Source organism: Acromyrmex echinatior, chromosome 1, assembly GCF_024713525.1.
Source record: "Acromyrmex echinatior isolate Ae372 chromosome 1, ASM2471352v2, whole genome shotgun sequence".
Taxonomy (NCBI): Eukaryota; Metazoa; Arthropoda; class Insecta; order Hymenoptera; family Formicidae; genus Acromyrmex; species Acromyrmex echinatior.
In genome coordinates, this window is record NC_141852.1 from 19,199,781 (window position 1) to 19,220,468 (window position 20,688).

The following is a 20,688-nucleotide window of genomic DNA, read 5'->3' on the forward strand; positions in this document are numbered from 1 at the left end:
ACGACGCGATGCCTTCGCACGGCGTTATGTTTGCATACGTGTACGTAATCCTAAGAATGGAATACGTACAGCTGCCAATAGGGCACAATCCCTAGCCGCACATACTTAGCACGTACTAGCAGTAGTTACCGTTACATCACGAACGTACGTGTCGTGGGAGCGTAACAAGGACGCAGGTTCGCGGCACGCCGTGCCACATCGCCACGTATACTTGGCCTACGTAGTATGCGTGATGTCGGCTACGTGATCGAGGGTGGACACATGCAATTTATCGAAAATCACCCGACATCACGACATTTCCCCGTGCGACGATTCGTACCTCGCTCCGTTCTTCGAGGATCAATCGTTACTAATTGTCGACAAGCGAAACAACTCAAAGCGGATTTCAGGATCCCGCTCATTGAATTTCTTCTTCTTTCAACTATTATCTTGAATTTTTCTGCCTTGTCAGAAAAATTCCTTTACCTGTTTAAGGAATTATGGACCATTCGTATTTATGGTCTTTCTATTCTGGTATGTCAAAAATTTGAAAAGATTGTCATTCATTTACAACAGTTAGTAAGGTCCAAAAAAAACAAGAGAAAGTAAGAAAAAGTTATTGAATATTTTAACTTTGTTAAATTAAGGTCCGGTTTCAATAAAGTTTCCGACGTGGGGTCTCTATTCTGAAGCCTTATTTACGAAAAATATCTTGTACTATATAATACGTATATTACAGATTTTAATAGGCCATATTTTTCGAGAATAAGACCCCTGGAGCGCGACTAACTATGGGAGAAAATGAAAAAAAATTTCCTTGTAAAACTAGTAGAAATTGCAACAAAGAAGTTACTTCGTTAAAATATATAAACAATATATATTTTGGTCAAACATTTGTAATACTAAAAGTCGCAACTACATAATATTAACATAAAATATATATAATATATATGAACTTATTTTAATTAGTAATATATGATATTTTACTTTAATTAGATCGACATAATAATTAAAATAATGTATATAAAATCAAAGATAAAAAATTATATTTTTTTAATTACGATATTTTTTTATCTACAGCATTATATTAGATGCTATAATAAAAGAAAGATAAAGGCTATAGATATGAGGATATGTTATTCTAATATATGGCTTGCAAATGAAACTTTTGACATAATTTTAGAACGATTAATCTAAACAATCTGAAAACTACGTTATAAATGATGGGTTTTGCGTCAGGTGGTACTACATTGTACCTCGGCGTGCCGCGAGTCACATGGTGCAACGTAATGTTAATGGTCGTCGTGTCAATGGTCTCTCATCACAAACTACCATTAGTAGAGTAGCTAATGCTCTTTGATTATGTAAATGCAAACTATTAAACGCTTTTAATAATATCTACTTTTTCGTGATAAGCAATTAAAAACTTAATAAAAATATATGTCACTTGATAATTGTGAAGAAAAACATGGGTAGCATTTATAATAAAGTAACCGGACTCTACATGCCCTTATTAAGTTTTGCGATTTTTTCTAATTTTTTGCTGAGTTCAAAATTGAAAATTAGCGGTCACATTTAAAAGAGGGAACATTTTTTAACATTAATAAAAAAATATGAGATGTATTCAAGTATTTATATAGACATCTCTCTCTCTCTCTCTCTCTCTCTCTCTCTCTCTTTCTCATCATCTCTCTCTTTGTATGCATTAAAGATTTAAAGAAAGAGTAACATTCCGTGAATATAGGATACATATGTTCCCAATATGAGTATATATTTCCTTCTGTTTCATAAAAAAAAAATGTTTAGAAAATGGAAAATAAAACATCTAATGTTACTTGTATAAGATTATAAACTTATCAACACGTTTATTGACATATAAGAATACACAAAGAATTATTTTTTCCAAACAATGGACTTATCTACTTATTTACTTATCTATTTATTTCCATTATGTTTAAGTGAATTAGAATTCACGACCTGGAATAAAAGTTACAAAAAAATGTTACAATCGATGTGTTGATTATAAACGAAATGTTGTAACAAAAATATATAAAGTATGAATACAGAGTTATAATAACATGAACTATTGAAATCAATAATCATTTTTTGATGGTGTATATAGGAAGTAATTACTTATCTACAAAATACATCACGACCACGATATTCTGCATTATACTTCATTGACGATAACAGAATGAACAAATTGAGCAATAAACTGATGCAATCCAGTCAGATGGATAATCTGCACGAGCTACTATTGCTGTTGAATTAATTATCTACAAATAGTGAATAGGATGTTTTGAATACATGCTCTTATTAGATACGGTATCTATCTTATATCTATAACACACAGATAATTTAATAAAATATACAGTTAAGAAAAAGAATATTTATGTTAATTATTTCAATACGGTTATTCGATACGCATGATCGATTTTTCTTTCGCTTGATATTGAAAGGCTTTTCTGAGACAATGATTTTTCCGAACCCTCTGAAAACTGGTAGATGCACACTTCCACGTATAGATTCTAGTACCTAAAGGGTAAGTGCTCGTAAAGTTGTTTGTCTGCTCGATATACTGTAATAGCAAGGAGGCGGCCATTAGTACGTGAAATTCGTTTAAACGCAATTCGCGAATGCTGTAGTCCGCAAATTGAATTACGCAAAGGTTCAGTCTTTCTTACTGTCAATTTACATCGCAAAATATTATTTTGAGAGAGAACAATTGCTATATAAACGCGAGCAATTGCGTAAAAAATATTTTTAAAATAACAAGAATTGTCGCGAATTTTGCAATATAGTATTTTGCTGTTAGAGTATGGTATTACACTATCAACTTTAATCATCTATCCAACCACAGTTTTAATTAAATAAACGCCAATAAAAGTTATAGAAAGTTAAAATAATGAACAGTTAGTGTTGAAAACTATTTCATTGACATTTACTTCAACATTTACTAATGAACAGTCAAATTCTTTGTTTCGAAAATAAAGAAACTATTTTTCCAATCATTAGTAATACACTGCATTATTTGATGCTCGTCGTTGAAATCTATAAGAATGAATTTCAACGTTTTCCTTATTGATTCAGTAAGTTTAACGAACTCTAACGACAGTCGATAAATTGATCCATGTCAAACATAATTTGATCGTCAGACGTCCCCACGTCCCAAGCTAATTTAGCGAGACATGAGAACACATATATCTCCGAGGAACACTCAAGAATCTGTCGCATATGCGCATGAGTGCACGATCGGGAAAGAAGTGGCAAACGAGTAAGCAACAAGAGGCAGAAACAATTCTTTTAGATAAAACGGAAGTCGACGATGGCTGCGTCGACGGCAACGAAAGCGCGAGCGATGGATGGCTTTAGCTTCGGTTTCCTGACGAGGTTACCAAAGTTTCGTTCGCAGATTCAATTTTAGTTGGCGCGCCAGCCCGCGCCACCACCATCCGCGGCTCTCAATGCCACGTAGGTACCTTACAGGGGCGGTTATCAGCCCTCCTTTCTATATTCATCCTCGTACACCCGCACCGTACATCCACGGCCTCTTGCCAACTATCCGCTACGGGGCCACTTTATCCAGCTGAGCTTAAGTTTCCACGTTTTCCACGCCTGTCTTTGATTGCGGCTTGTTTCGATCTCACGCGGAGCATCCTTGATTCTAGAAGTGACATGCTGCTTAATAACCTTTACGACTGCGAGAGTAAATCAGTCATAAAACATGTGAGAGATCTTTCATTAAATTATATATATGGCCGAATTAATTGTATAAGTAAATTATATATTTCGGCAGAAATCACTATTTATTCGAATAAATGTTGAAAAAATTAAGAAAAATTGTTTCTGTTACGCGTTGTAGATCAAATAAAACATATATTAATTATGTTATATTACAATTACATTGGCAATTATTGTAACATTTACTTTATATATGCCAGATTTCAATGGATTTATAGGAATAAATTAAATTACAATACTAATCTGATATATTATGCATATAGCTTTTGTATATATATTATTGATAAACGTAATGCAGATAATAAAATCTCGACGTTAAGCTAAACTAATGCTTTCGTTAAATACGTCAAAATGAGAGATTGAGTTTTTCTCTTCGTTATGAGCATTGTTAACAATATTCTGAATATTATTGTATGATATTAACTTGAGTTGTTCCATTGTCAGAATAATTGACCACAAATACGTAGATATTTTAATGTTGTGCAGTTGTTTTTAGTATGTAATCGGGGATTGGAACCAGTAGATCAAAGCGCGTACGTGAATTATTCGAAATATTTTTTCTCTAACCAGTTTATTTCACCACCAAGTATTATACATTTAAATAATCGCAAAAATGCTTCATAATATTGTTGAATTGTCTACATATGAGAAATACAGTTTATTTTTAAATGTCATGTGTTCCTATGTTGTTCCCAATTTCTGAAAGTATCCGTGTAGTTATTCTTTATCTAAACTACTTGAAGTATTTATATTATATTATAATCTATGGAACAATGAGTATGAAAAGTATTATCATTTGCGGAACAGTGTTTTCTCGCATGAAATTAGAAAAGTTTGACAATTTCAGAAGTTCTCATACTACATTTTTTACTTGAAAACTTATTTGTACATAAAAAAATAAGATATTTATATTTTTACATATACACATTAATTGATTTAATTATATATATATGTAACTATTAAATAGTATTTTTCTTTCTATAAAAATATAATTTCAGTAAAAAAGATAAATTACTTATCAAATATATTAATTTATTGCTCTATATAAAATAAAATTAAAAATAGATTATACTAAATGCGTTTATCATACAAAAAATTTAAAACTAAATTGATGTAACGCGTTTAATTATACATATCAAAGCTTATATATTACATCACGTCAACTTCTTGAATCACAAAAGCAAAATGTTAGTCTCATATATATTTCTCGATATACATTTTTGTACAAGCTTTCTTCTCTTTTGTTTGCATGCATGTTACTCATTTCTAAGAACAGAAATAGAAGGCGTACTATAAATTTGCACAGTAAACTTCTGACTAGTTAAATTATGTTACTGTCTTATATCTCGCGAATATTGGTTTTGTAACAAATATTTTAGACAAATATTATTTCAAACGTGTACTATATTATTATATTTTGTTGCTATTGTAATATATCACTTACGTATAATCTGTTTAACAGTCATGTTGATCATAAGAAAACTTTTTCACGTTAAAATATGAGGATCTAAAAATATGAGGACTACATACCGCTGCAAACTATATTCACAGCTAAAGAAATGTCAATAATCTCGTAACTTAAAAAAAATTTTCTCCAGAACAAATACAATAATACTTTTTCATGTATATTGCAGTATGATCAAATGTATGTGAGAGAAAAATATTCAAATATTTATTAATCTGTCTAAATAAAAAAAAGATATTTGCATAAAAGATTTCTTAATGGACGAAGTAATAATAATTTAGGAGGATGAATACAAGATCTTTATAAGTTTTCATAATAAATTGTCGCTTACATAAATTAAAATTTACATTTTCTCCCGAAGTGAAGTGAGAAAACTTATAAATCTAAAATAATATATAAAATGATTTCCTATTTTTTCCTATCTATATTATATGCAAAATAATTTACTTTTAACAATAAATTTAAACTAAATATTAAAGAAATGGAAACGGTAGAAATGTGAAATTTTAATTTTTTATTATCATTAAATTAATTTCAACCTACAGAAAATTGAAACGACAAAAACGTCAATGTAAGTTTTCTCTCTGTCTATATCTTCATCTTATCTTTTATTTGGAGACGGTATATTAATCGCGTCGACTATTCTCTCTTGGAATAACAAACGAGAAGAGTTGTAATAGAATATCTTTTCTATTGTGAACTCAGATGTTTATTATTATTAATAATCCTGGAGTGAATTTTTATTGCCCTCTATCTTGGAGTGAAATGAAAATAATAGTTGAACACAGTCGAGATATAAAATTATGAGGACATTATTAAAACAAAATTATACATTAAAACTATCCTTATTCACGAACATTGTACCAAAATTAAGATAAATTAAAGGCAATTTTCTGAAATATTTATTTTGCCAATATTTTTTTCCAGTCAGCTTAATGAATATTTTAAATTGTTGTTATTATCATATTATCATTATCATATATGTTTCATAAACGAATTTGAATTTCGTAGTTATATTTATTTGAATGTCTCATATAATAGAGAGGTACATCTAAAATTTAATCTTTTTGAAATCACATTTTTTTTTAATATTTCGATTCCGAAATTTAGGTTATGGTCTAGTAAATGTCGATATCTGTGATAAATTTATGCTAGTAGAATCTATTCAAATAGATGACATTTCTATTTGGCACTACTTTGAGAATCAGCTACTTCTCGAGCGCGCGTTGTCTTTTTGCATGTGCATTAAGGAAAAACCGACCACCTCAAGTATCTTTCGCCGAAAATACCGGAGTCATACTTCATTTTCTGCTGAGTTGGGCATAGAAATGGATATTTTCCGATTCCAAAGTCGACATGATAAATATGCAAATCGTAGTAACAGTTTGCTACAAACCTAGCACTGGATATTACAGCGATAACTCTCGTTTAAAACTTATCGCTAAATAGAATACGCGTTTTACATACCGTGTAAATTTATATGCGTTGCAAGTGACACTTACAAATTGTAGAAGAAAACTATTTCTCTCCCCGACATGCGTTTCTTTTCGTATCAACCAAATATAGAACGTATACATTATATATACATTACACGTATACATTAATATGTATATAATACGTACAAATCACAAAGGTATCTCGATCTAAGGGTTCGTTAATTGTTTTCTCATAATCATTGAAAAACATGGCTAATCTATCAAGCGATATCGTGCAAATCGGGAATCGCCGATTTGAAGGGAGACCGAAAAACTTCCGTTCGCCGTAATAGAATGATGAGAGCGAGAGCCACTCGGCTAACGACATTTTCGTAGCCCCAAATGCGTCGCAAACGAATTGGAATCGCGTTGCAAAATTGATTATCAGTCTTCCTCCGCGGAGATGGCTGGGAGCATACCACGAGGTACTCACTTCGGGAATAACATTTGCCGAGCGGCGTAACGACTGATCCGTCTATTCCCAGTGGCAACGAAAACTCGTAAAACGGTACTTGGAAATTCGCTGCGCCAAGTTAAACTTGATGGAGACGGAGGGGTATGGCTGCGACTACTGCTCATCCTACTACACTGCTCTACACTCGCCGAGTCGTACGGATTCTGGTATAGTCGTGACCCAGAGGACCGAATAGCTGCTGGTCGTAGTCCACCGATGGGATGCGATGCGAAAAGTCGAGGCAGTACCTGTCGCGGCCAAACAAGTGATCCGGGTGGCGAGAGCCGGGTTAGGTACCGTGGGATGAAATGATATTGTTTTAGCCGGGAACGAGTCCGTTGTCGGTGCTTAGAACCCATTTTCCCGTAAAAACCGAGCGCGGTAATATCAAGCGGACTCGTACACTACTCCCTTGCACCCTCAAATGGCGCGCTACTGTACAGTAAGGGAGATTGAGAGAATGAGAGCGAACAAGGAAGGGAGAAGAGGAAAGACATTGTCGCGGACAAAGAGTTCGAAATATTCGACGATACCTACGTATACGGCTCCCAAAGGAACGAGGACGGCAATACTGGCGACGCTGAAATACATAGAAGAAGCATCGCGGAAGTGGACGAAGTATGAATCGGAATCTTCGTCGAAATTCTCTCCTTTCTCTACTGTTCGTTTCAGCGTGAAGTCTCGTAGTATACACGTGGAAAACCGCATGGGTTTGCGTGCAACTTGGCTGGTTGCCTCGAATGGCGGAGTAAAATCTGACCCCCTTTCTCTCTCTCTCTCTCTCTCTCTCTCTCTCTCATCGAGGAATAAATCTAAAATTTGGCATCAAATAGACTCACTCGCGAAAGACGATACGGGGAAAAAAGACACATAGTAAAATTCGATCGACGCTAAACGTGTATTATATTGAACGGAAAATGATCACGCGAGTATATTTATTCACTACTGTTTATGTGATTGCTGTATCTAGAATTTTCCGTCATATTGTATGTTGAAACTGATGATATTTTTATTACCGAAACATCGTCGTTATACATGACCTATATAGCGTGTGTTCCAAGAACCTCAGTCTGAATTTTAATGAGCAATTCTATATATAAGAATTTTTAATTAATTTTTCTTTAACTTCGTGTGTTTAGACAGTTTATAGCATTTCTTGAATAATTCAACATTACATATTTTCATGAAATCAAAGTCTTAAAAATTAAAATTTTGGAAAAGTAAAGCTAACGATATATTTATGACTTATCTAATTATAACATAAATCAATAATTGATACATTCATGTTGAATAATTTCCATAATAAAAAAAAGTCTAATGATTTGAAAATAATGAAAAGAAAAATAAAAACGAATGATATTCTATATATAATCTCTTTTTTCTTATACGGGCAAGTTTTAAATTAAAAATTTTTTAATAAGTATGATTCTAATGAAACCACAATGAAATATGTCCATGGAGATCATACTTCGTTTAAAAACCGAGTAATCTTTTTTTTACTTATAAAACAAACTCATTATATATTCTCATTGTATATTTCTACACACACACACACACACACACACACACACACACACACACACACACACACACACACACACAGCAACATTGTTAGAGCAATGTATAAAAACATTTGTACATTTGTGGCTGAATAGCCACAATTTTATATCTTGCACTTTCGGTAAAGAGAATCATCTAACCGTAATCCTGCTCATTATTTTTTAGTCTCTTTCCACATAGGCGAAAAGAATATCATTACGCCAGTGTCAGTGTTAGAGAATGTTACACATTTATGACTAGTTCCTTTTTATGTTTTTCCTCGGTAGATGCTTCACCTTTAATGGTAGCTGCTTCACCGATCCGAAAACGTCAAACTAGTACAGTATCTATGGTGTACCAGCGCTTGGCTAGCTGACTGGTTAGCTGGCGCGATGCTGGTTGGCTGGGTGACTAGAGCATTCCCTCGTACACCTACCCTATAAAGCAGCAGCTGTAAGCCGGATGCGGAAGTCGTGTTCGCTGGCCAGGTCCAGTTCTCGCGCCTCGAGATGCACGACCTACCGTAAATCGTTTGGTTCGACGTGCCATCGAATCGACTGCTCGAATGACCAAGTGTTATACAGTAATAATAACGCCAAGATGCTTTGATTTATACGGTAAAACTGAATCCCACTAATATATAATCATTTTATTTTTTTAATTTTGCGAAATTATTATCTCAAAGTTGTCTAGGTTCCATATAAAGTGAAATATTTCATTGATAATTTTGATTAAGGAACATTTCTATATATTTGAAATAATATAAAATTAATAAAGATTAGTAAATATTTAAAAATTTATAAAACGCAAAAATAACATTGAAACAAAATTTATATTTGTTCGCGTACTTGAAATTTATGTGGCATTTATATTTTGCACTGTTTAATAGTGTATTTAAAAATTGATAATAATTGTATACAAGTTATATATTTTAATTGACATTAATTGGTAATAATATTATTGATAGAAATTTATTTTATCAATATGCAGCATTTAATTTGCGTTGCAAGCATCGTTAAATTACACTTGAATTATTTTGTTGGAAAAACAAGTAACAGCGAGTCAATATTAATTTCATTAGTTTAACTTGAGTATCGTTGAATCGTTTTCTCTACTAATCACATTTTGTATCAAAATCCATTCATCATTTCTCTGTCGAGGAAAGTATAGTTTCAGAAATGTGTAATCTAAACTGTGATTTTCGTCCTACTAACGAAAACTTTGATAATACGTGACGCTCTGTAGATTCTATCTATTGCTGCTTGAAAAGCTGAGAAATATTGCAAACGCGAAAACTATCTCTAGCGTAAAATTTGCTTTAATCGGGAGGTCGCGTGTCGCTCAAGGGTTGTTTGAAAGGGCGAGCATGGATAACGTACCTCTTCAAAGCCCGTTGTCCCTGCGCTAAAACGCCATCATTAGGCACGTTCACGTGCCGATATTTGAAAATTCATTATTATCGTACGCGTTGCCATCCCTCAATGGAGCTATTTCACAGAGGGATTTTAGGGATATTTCTCGTTTTTGTCATGATTGCTTTGACACAAAGCCATTTAAAGGCATATACGATTTTTTTATTTACATAAATATTACAAAAAGTATAATCTTTTTTTAAGGAAATAAATATTTTAAAACATTATTACATAATTTATATATAACCTTAATTTCAAAAATTCTATACGTATAGAGAATTTATTATATATTGTATTACTGTCGCTTGTTTTCTAAGAAATGTAAAGCAGTTCAAACTCAGTAAAAACACCGTAACATGTGTAATATTAATGATCTATATCTGCACTTTGTAACTGACACGTAATTTATTTTTTAAAACTAAAGATTATCGAGTGTTCATAAGAAGACCCGTTCACAAAGTACATTATTTGTACAGAAAATAACTGAGTCGCGTCAAAAGAAGCGAAGAAAAAATTACGAGGCTGCCAAAAGAGTGCATGTTGCACAATTTATCTATTCATACAGTATTGTTACCACTTCCCCTATATACTTGTCTCGTTTGTAAACGAAGAACGTATACTTGCGTACGCGACGATGGGTGTCTTCTTTATGCATGTAAAAACTTGTTAGATAACGAATACAAGTAGACGGTTACTCCAAGCGACGGATATTGCATTCACTATAGTAACAGCCAAAGTGGTTGCTCGCATTAAGTGCGTTTTACGCTCGTGGATTTAAGAGAGCGGGTCGCGGTAGGCTGATCAATATGCTAATATTTTGATGCCTCTACTCCGCTCGACGAATTAAATTACGTTCTACGAACGAAGATAGAGAATACGAGGAGATAACGACAGGAAGAAAGAGCACAAAATGAGGGGATAGTGGAACGAAGTGCTCGACGTTTGAAGATAAGGTAGATAGGTATTACATAAGATACCACTTAATATTATAGCACATTCACCTAACGCGTTACCAATGTTACATACCCGGAGTGAAAACAATGACGTGTACCGATATATACGCGACAGGAAATTTAATCTTTTTACATACTTGTAAGACACATGAAAGTAAATTTATATTTTTCTGAGTACACATTGTTTTATCATTCAATGGAAATATGATCTCTGTAAAAGATAAATGCATGGACTTTGAGTAAAAACTAATATTTAATAAATTATGCAAACATTATAATAATGTACACGTAAGAAGATAATATATTGTCTGAACTAATTTGGTATAACAAGTTTAACAAAATATTACATATATTATGCAAGATATCAAGGTCAGAAGTAGTAACATATTTCTTCTTTAACTGCACGTATACACAAGGACTAAAGCAGCAAGCGTTGAAAGTTTTGAAATAGTTTGAATTATATATCCAGTAGGTACTTCAAAACCACGACGTACTTCGTGGTTTAGCCTTTAATATAATGCTTGTCGCAAATATGTTCGTAGAAAGATCCTGTGTTAACAGATTTATATATATTTTGAAAGATAATCTTTTAAAAGGTTAATTAATCACGCTTGCTTAATTATTAAAATGATGAAATGTTAATCTCTTCACGAAAAATGTGCAAATTTGTATTTGCATTACATATGATAATTCATATAAATAAATGATAAGTAATTTGGAAAATTTTTTTCATTAATTAAATAAAATAAATAATTGATTTCTCGAAGTTCAGAAAAAAATTACAATATGATATTCTTACTTAAATAATCTATAACGTAATTCAATTATAACACGTCTATTTATAACACATAGGAAGAACACTTTATATCAAATTATTTCTGTAAAGTTTGCGACTTCTAAACTTCTATGTCATTATATCGTCCTTGCAATTATCCGAGTTACGTCTCCCGAGACAAAGACTTTTTCGCGATCATGCGCGGAATACAGTATTTTTATCTGATGCACGCAACCAAATTAAACGAAAATTCTCCGAGTCTATCGAAGTCCGATGGGTTAACGAGCAAAGTTTATTTGCGTATTTATTACTCTCTACGGACGAGAGGATGCTATCTTCGTACTGCATTACATGGACTTTCCTTCGCGCGAAGCTTACCCTTGTTACAATGTCATATGGATTGCAGGTACACTTCCGCGTTCTTATTAAAAATTTTACGTCGCTACCTTGTGCATCCAGAATACGCGTCGCATTCTCTTCCTTGACTGCACCAACGATTCTTGAAGCTGTTGGACGAAGAAGTGCTCCTACTTCACTAATAAGATCTCGTTCTCGCAGACGAAGTTACTCGCGTATCTGTTGTTTGGAAGTGTAATTTACTCTACACGATCCTTGAAAAGGACATACAGATTCTCAATGAGAATCTACAACGTAGAGAAGACATCCGAACTATTTACGAGTTCCATAATATTCCACCTAAAATTTCATGGAAGCTTCGGAAACGCGAAAGTTCGTTCGCCATTTAATTATGATAGCAGTGAATTCAAGGCAACTATGTTATACATTGCACGTTCAGTCTCTCGACAACTGTTCTTAACATTTTAGAAATTTCCAAACCATTTATGAATCTTGATGTGTTAATGCCAAATGGGCTTAACGCAAATGCATGCAGAGGCTTACTCTGCAAAATGGAACCAATGGAAATTCGGTAGAACTGAATGAAAGACGACACAAGTTAGCGTGAACCTCTTTCGCGAGAATGAATTTAAGAGAATAACTCGGTTATTAGATTGGGGCTGCCATATCCCAAACGTTATAATAATCTAACAGAGGGTTCTCTAGATAATCTCGATAGAGACCTACTTATCGAAGAGCACCGGATCCATCGTAGACGATGCAAAAGGTTACAAGAAGAAAGGACGGAGGAGTAGAGAAGAAAGGAGGAAAGATATAGAAAACGAGCTGCCTTTGGTTAAGGGATGCTGCTGGCGCATCATATTACCTATCTAGCTGTCTTTTGGTTTTCCTGAAACCGTAGGATGAATCGTATGCCACGAAAATAAATATCGCTCCTACTATGTAATGCACTTAGTCACCATTCTCTCGATTTTTCTCTTCCATCGGTCTGCCCTCTTTCTTTCATTGCCGTTTTCACCTTGGTTTACTATCGCGTGCGTGCGGCACGATGTAAAATCCGGTTTCCTTCATGATCGTGCTCAATTACTTTTTTTGCACTTAAACCGGTCAGACTTAGATAAAATACGAGATTACATTTTCACACATTAACCGCTCTATCTCGTGCCAGTTTTGTCTATACTGATATTCAATTACTTTCTATTTTGCAAGATTTTTCAATTATTTTCTAATTTTCTGCAATTAAACGTTAATCATAAGGAAAATTAATTTTTCTACGCTCCGTGCTATTTTATGTAAATATTTTAGTTTGTCAGAAAAAGAGTAATAGATTACTGTAACGCGAAGAAAAGTAATTATATTGCAATATTATCACTTTATGTAGTAAAGTATATTTAATTATGTATCAATAATAATTAATGCTTATATATTAACGAAAAATACTCATTCTATCTTTAAATTACATTTTTATTTAGACGCATTTACGATTGCGCATCAATGTGCAATTTTAATGTCATCGCGTTATTTTTCAACCGTTTTCAACCGTGGATAAGCTTCCGTGATCTGCAGTTTCCACTTGGAAACATTCGTGATCGCATCTAAGATCGTTTTCCGTCCCTTTTTCAACGACGCCTCGTCAAAGAATGTTATATCTCCAGATCTACGAAAAAGACTGCAAGCGATTCCGGAGAATCTAAAATTCTGATCCAAATTCGGTGTCGATGTACGTGTAGTGTCGAGCGATCTCACTGGCACGATTGCAAGTAGGGTCAGTAAGCGTAGCCAATCAGATTTACGAGGCAGGACATATCACGATCGCCTTTACGACAATTAGTCACCATCATCCTTCTTCCATCTGACGCACTGCAGCCGTGCAGTGATGGAAAAGTGGTAAAACTATCGTAAAAACTACGGAATGATATTACGCTTTTCCGTATGTCGTTGATTTTGAAGTTCTATGTAACGACATGCCCTAATTTATACTGATTAGTTATAGCTATTGGTAGGATGAAATTGCAGAAATCGGAAACTTGTCGAATTGCACCGTAAAATCGGGGAAATTCGAATTCGGCGCTTCGACCAATTCGAAGGAATTAGACGTACGCGTACATATTTGTTTTTATATTTGTTTTTATTATGAATTACAATGGAATGAATTACAATCATGGAACTGATAAATCTTTAATTTTATTTAAAAGAAATATATTTATTTTTTTTTATATTTATTATACATACAAATTATGTGTACGTAATAGGGATAGAATTGGACGTCTGAATTATGTCATATTTAAAGAAATGTTCAAATATTATATTAAATACAGTAGTCTTTATTTGTATATGGAAAAACGATTTTACTGAAAGAGATGTAAAATTTTATTGACAGATCAAATAAACAATTATGTTGGAAATTTAAAGACGAGCTATGTATGTTGCAAAAAATTTTTATATTCTGGCAACCAGTTTGAGTTTGCAGGAAAATTTTTTTGATGGTTCAACAAAATTATTTTTAAAATAAAATTTCACATCTATCAGCAAAATTGTTTTTTTTTTATGTAAGTATCTTTTATTCTCAAAGTTTAATACTTTTATAGTAAGAAGAAAGTTATCTTGTAATGATAATTATTACAATCGACTTTTTGTTTATATAGCACTTATAAAGAACGCAAAGATAAATGTTATATTTTCTATTTAGATGATATATTTAAAATTAAAAGTGGCACAGATGGTGTTTTACAAATATACTTGTATGTCATGTACATCTTTTAAGATTCTTTCCAAGTCCGCTACCCGCATTTCGCGACTAGAAAATACCGTTTGCCGTGCCCATGGTCAGCGGAATTCCCATACGTTTTTTCTCCGGTTAGTTCGAACGAACCAATCACCCACCCAGCTCTAGGAAGACGATGGGTGATGGGGGAGGTGGTAGAAGCAGGGTAGTGAGTCGGGATCGATGGAGATAATGCCTATTACTCCTAATGCGAAATTCGCTCTTCTTCTATCTTTGCCCCGTTCTATCTTCGATCCTGTACCCAGTTTCCCTTCGCCCAACCGTTCCGTTCTCGTGGCTCTTCGCAATCTGTAACCAATGCTCAATTACCATCTCCACTGACTCCATTTTCGACATCTTTCTCTACTCGTTGTCATCGTCATTGATCGGAATTTTGCATTTGTATTATTCGGAATATCAGTCAATTTTATCAGATAAAACGTTGAAATGAAATTAAATTTAATGAAAAATAAATTTCACAAAGGAAAATAATAAGGAAAAATTTATAAGAATATAATTTATGTAATTAAATAATATTTAAGTTACTTATAACTGAATGTAATTTCGCGTTTCTGTTCATTTTACAATTTACTTTCGTAAAATTGCTTATTTTCGATACTCTGTATGTAATCACATAAACAAAAATTTTCACCAGTATTACGTCATTATTGATGATAAATAATGTAAAGATTTCTTATTTAATTTGGACTTTAGATCGTTTAACTCTAACAGGAAGAAAACCCCTGTCTTTCTCCAATTTCGTCGGCGCCAACTTTTTCCATTTACTTTTACTTTTCCAATCGTCTCGTTCACTTTTAGAAAACGCGAAGTATATTACAGGAACAAAACGAAATAGCGTTGAATACACCGTAACAGTAAGTTCTGTGGGCGCAGTAACCTGTTGAGTGTATTCGCGTAAGTGGTGAGTAGTGGATACGTATACGTGTGAAAGTCTGGGAATGAAGTTTCTGGGGGAAATACAGGCGAGACACCACCGCTCGTGAGAATTGTAACATACGAACGGTAAGTGTATTCGTACCTAAGAATTCGAGAACAATACATCCACAGCGCTATGCGAGCGGCCTTGTAACGACTTCGAAAGACGTTTATGCAATCCGATATGAAAGAAGCGCAACCCCGAGTGCAACTGGTGGTAAAAAGGGAGATAAAAAAATATATACACAGCCGAAGAAATATTTTTGAACGTTCAGCGAGAAGAGCAGATAGAATTATTTAATTTTTATTTGTTATTGAAATCCTTTAAAGTTGTTATCGTAAAATATTTCTTGCATTAAAGTCAGTAATTCTTGGACATTAAAGCTATTTCTATATAAATAAGTAGTTGTAAACATTTTTATAAGCATTAAATATTTTTTCGGACAAGGAGAGACATGATAAAACCAATATACTAATAACAACATTTTGATTCGTATAATTATATTAATCAAACCATGAGTCATTGCGTTAGCAAGCATCCTTTATTTTATATAAAAAGATTGTCTCGTAAACCACTTAAATGACGATTGCGACTGGTAATATAATCAACCTTAACCATTAGCCTATATTCACCGTCTGCCCTCATCAAGCCGATAAGTGCACCTACGACATTAATTCGTGGTCTCATAGTCTTTCTAACGATCATTTGGCAATTAAATGCATCGTAACGCGAAGTGATCCTCGAAAGTTTCGCAGATACCATGCTGATATCGATTCTAGATAATGGATATTAAAGATTGTTTTATGATCAGCTTAGTGTGAGTACGGTGTAAACGTACTATACATAGATTAAATCGTTAAAGTGATACATGCGAGGACGATAACTCCGTTTATCAAAATATAGAACGCTGTTTTTAATATTCCTTTATACACCGAACTAGCTAGACATAATTTCATGTTTTTGCTGAAATAACATGTTGAAAAACAGTAATTTCACCTTTTATCCGATTAAGTGTCTTTTGTAAACGCTACGCACGAATGTTCCGATCACGTCTATATTTCGCGATCATAAATTACATCAACTCGCTAACAGCACGCTTTGAAATTAGCGTTGTAACGTGGTCGAGCGTTGCACCGGGGAATAACAATGTCCCTGGCTCACGTGCGCACGTGTATTTATACCAGGCATTGTGTGCATCTAATTTCGGAACAATGTTGACGTCATTTCCGTTTTCATTTAATCCGCTGATGACTATATGAAATGTTTGGACATTGCAGATCATATATATTAATCAGTATGCATTTATGATCACAGCTCCTGCGACAGCAAAACATTATATCTGTGAGCAAGGACATAGTATGTTACAAAGTTTGATGAAGGAGAGATAGGGGCAGAGAGAGATAGAGAGAGAGAGAGAGAGAATTGATTACAATAATATTTTTGAAAGCTTCCCTGCGTAGTACGCTCTTCTTATATACCTTTTTCATAGAATTTTATTATCACATATTCTCAATGAATGTATTTTTTCTATAAATGTTGCTTATAAAATTGTAAAATTGTAGAAAAAAATTATTATATTCATATGAAAAGAATAGAAAATATCACTAATTTTCTTTTCTTTTCTTTTCTTTTACATCGTAGCTGACGTAAGCATAAATACATTTATGAAAGAAAGACTCAGCGATGTTTCGCGTGCATCATCACTCGCAATCGCGCGTCGCGACGATAAACAGTTAAAAGATTCATCGCGATTCGCGAAGTGCCGGTGAAATTAGCGTTCGTGGTCAAATGTTTCGCGACGGAAGTAACAATGTGCGTCCGCGCCCGACGCGTCGACAATCATGCTTGTGACCGTGGTATCGGTGTATGTACGTGGTATTGTGTTGACCGTTAAGCATTTGATACGGCCACCTTCCTGTCGCGCGTCCCGTCGCGTCGCCGCGTCGCTGCTATTGTCGCCGGTGCGTTCGCGTTGTAACCGAGCCGCGTTGTTTCTCCGTGTGCGATACGATCCGATACGCCCGACGCCCGTGTATCGCCGACGACGAGTGTGTGACGCACATACGAAGAGGCGCACTTAGAACGGCCTGCATACTGAAGTGGCCGCGTACGAAAACGAAGCTACAAGCTCGACGAAAGCGGACGTGCGTGTGAGTCGAGATATGATAAAATGTAATGAGATAAGGAAAAATATATAGGGAATACGGAATATAAAACTGAATCTCGAGAGAGTGCCTTCGTGAACGACAGAGTATGAATATATTTCATGGTTGAAACTCAGTAAAAAAAATATTCTCGTTAGGATGTTACGTTAATATTAATTGTTTAAATAATTAAAGAACATTAAAGTAAGCTTATTACAAAAAATTAATTATTAAAACATTAATTAAATATTTATCATGTAAATTGATAATACAAAAAACTTATTTTGTAAATCTTTCTAATAATAATAAAATAATAGAATCATTTTTTTTTTATCCTGTTTAATCTACAATGCACTATCATTTTTTTATTTAGTACAAATAACCTTAGGATCATAAATTTTTATGCATTATAAAGGAAAAAAAATTTTATTTGCGATGTACAAATACAAAAGTTTTTATTAAAAAACTTTGTGTTTGACGATTGCCGTCTACACTTGCGAGTATTCAACAATAATACGTAAAAGAATGGAATAAAAGTTGACCTACATTGAGATAAAGTTAACAATAAAATTTAAACATGTTGCGATGATCTTTACTCGAATTTTATATTCTCGTGTTTTTTTTTTTAAAGTTCTTTATATTTTCATATTTTATTTTCATGGTCAGTCTCTCATTTATTACATTCAAAAAAAAAAGAAAATAAAAAAAGACCAAAAAATATGCACTCGCTTGCAATTGGCTCTTTATAATTGTTTTGCCAATGGCTCTGTTTGCATACGACCTTATGCACATAATATAAGAGCGATAAGCGCGAGTGCGTGGGATTCGACGACGACCGTTCACGGACGCTTACGCAGTGCACCTTCGACCGTTCCCGCGAACGAATTGGCAAAATCTTGAATTCGCAAAGTTTCGACGGGAATCCAGTACATGTGCGTGTTCGACTTTCGCACGTTTCGATCGTAAACTATCGGCAGTATTATCCGATAGATAATCGATTCCGATAATTGCGCGACGCAATAACTCAAGCATGACCATACGACGATGTCTATTGTTTGCAGAAGCGCAGGTTTCAGTTGGTAATGATCAGCATACGGCACGTGTAGATATGGCGATGATGACCGTTTGGATAAAGTGAACGCGGTGGGAGAATGCATAGGGAATGTACATAGAACGCATCCGCATAACCGGATATGAATGTATTAATTATTGAAGACGAAACAGACAACCGACCGCGCGGTGGATATAAAAACACCGCGGAACAAACAGCCGCGGAACTCGTGGATTATTTTGGGGTTGCAATTACATTTTTTATACAGCAATCCGATGTTGCGTCTGCCCGGTGCAACAGTCGTGCGCCGCCACAAAGCGCATCTACTATTCGGATCGAATTAATATTGCCCGTTTTACTTTGAATATAACGCATGTCAAAGTAAAAACAAAAACGCTTTGTTGTCAAAGAACTAGTGAAATAAAATATCGCTCGCTACAAAATATTGTAATTTTAGATAACGACGATTATTGTTTCGAAATCGTGAATGTGTTATTACATTTTGTTTCAATAGACTCTTCGAGCTTTTTATTACGGCGCATTTTTGAATACGCATTTGTAACCCTTGAAACTCGTTAAAATTGTGCTATTTTCGCAGCAATATTGCAATGCAATTTATGAATTTAATTGTGCACCATGATGAAAAACCGGATCTCTTTTAAGAACGTAAATCGTTTTAATACGGCGTGATTACACCGCGTTTATCAGTGAGAATACGATGATAAATCTCGAAATATATATTTCATATAACTTGTAGACTCTTTTAATATTCTCTACGTACGATAACAATTAATTTCTTAAGAAGCAATTTTCGGAGCAATTTATGAATAAGAGAAATATATTGGCAATGCGAATAAATAACATTAACTAATGCAAAGCAATTATTCACAAATAGGCAGATTTATAAACGGTAGAATTTGGCTCATTGCCAAGCTACTTAAAATTTCAACAATACATAACACCTCGAAAATCAATACAGACGATTCATAACTTTGCACGAAACGTGCATCTTAATTCTGGCTCCTGTAACTCTCGGCAACAAGATTAAAATGAGCTTAAATTTATAAAGACGTTAATATGAAATTTCATCGTAACGATGTAAACACTTTACTGATACTCTTAGCCAGCTTTTCAACATTATACACTTTTATATAACTATTATATAACTATTATTATTATTATTATTATTATTAGTTCCTTTTTGGGGAGAAGCATCAGCTTTCATTTCCTAAACTACACATTGTATTAAAAATTCGTGTTAAACAGATATTTTTGTATTTTTATTGACCTCGTTATTGACTCTTACGTTACAAAATAGCGTGATAATAATTTAATATCATACTTTTGCGTTTTTGTAAGTAAATTCGTAATTTAAAAAATTCAATTGTAGGATTACAAATCTAAATTATACAATCATTTGTTTGTAATTCTATTTATGATAATATTTATGATAATACAGAAACACACATAGTATATATAATATTTCGCACCACGTTATAAATCATTCACAAATATCGAATATTATTTTTTAATATACGCAATATTTTTATAAATATGTTATAACTTAGCCAATTTATTCAACTAGCCGCGAAATTGACTAAAGTGACCTGTTTTCGTCTATTGTTACGTAGCACACGTATTA

At 33.7% G+C, this 20,688-nt stretch overlaps 1 protein-coding gene across 3 annotated transcripts in view; it reads left to right on the forward strand.

Moving 5' to 3' along the window:
- LOC105154894 (nucleolysin TIAR) overlaps positions 1–20,688 on the forward strand; it is a 433,573-nt gene that overhangs the window by 266,314 nt on the left and 146,571 nt on the right. The gene's annotated exons all lie outside the window — the stretch shown is intronic.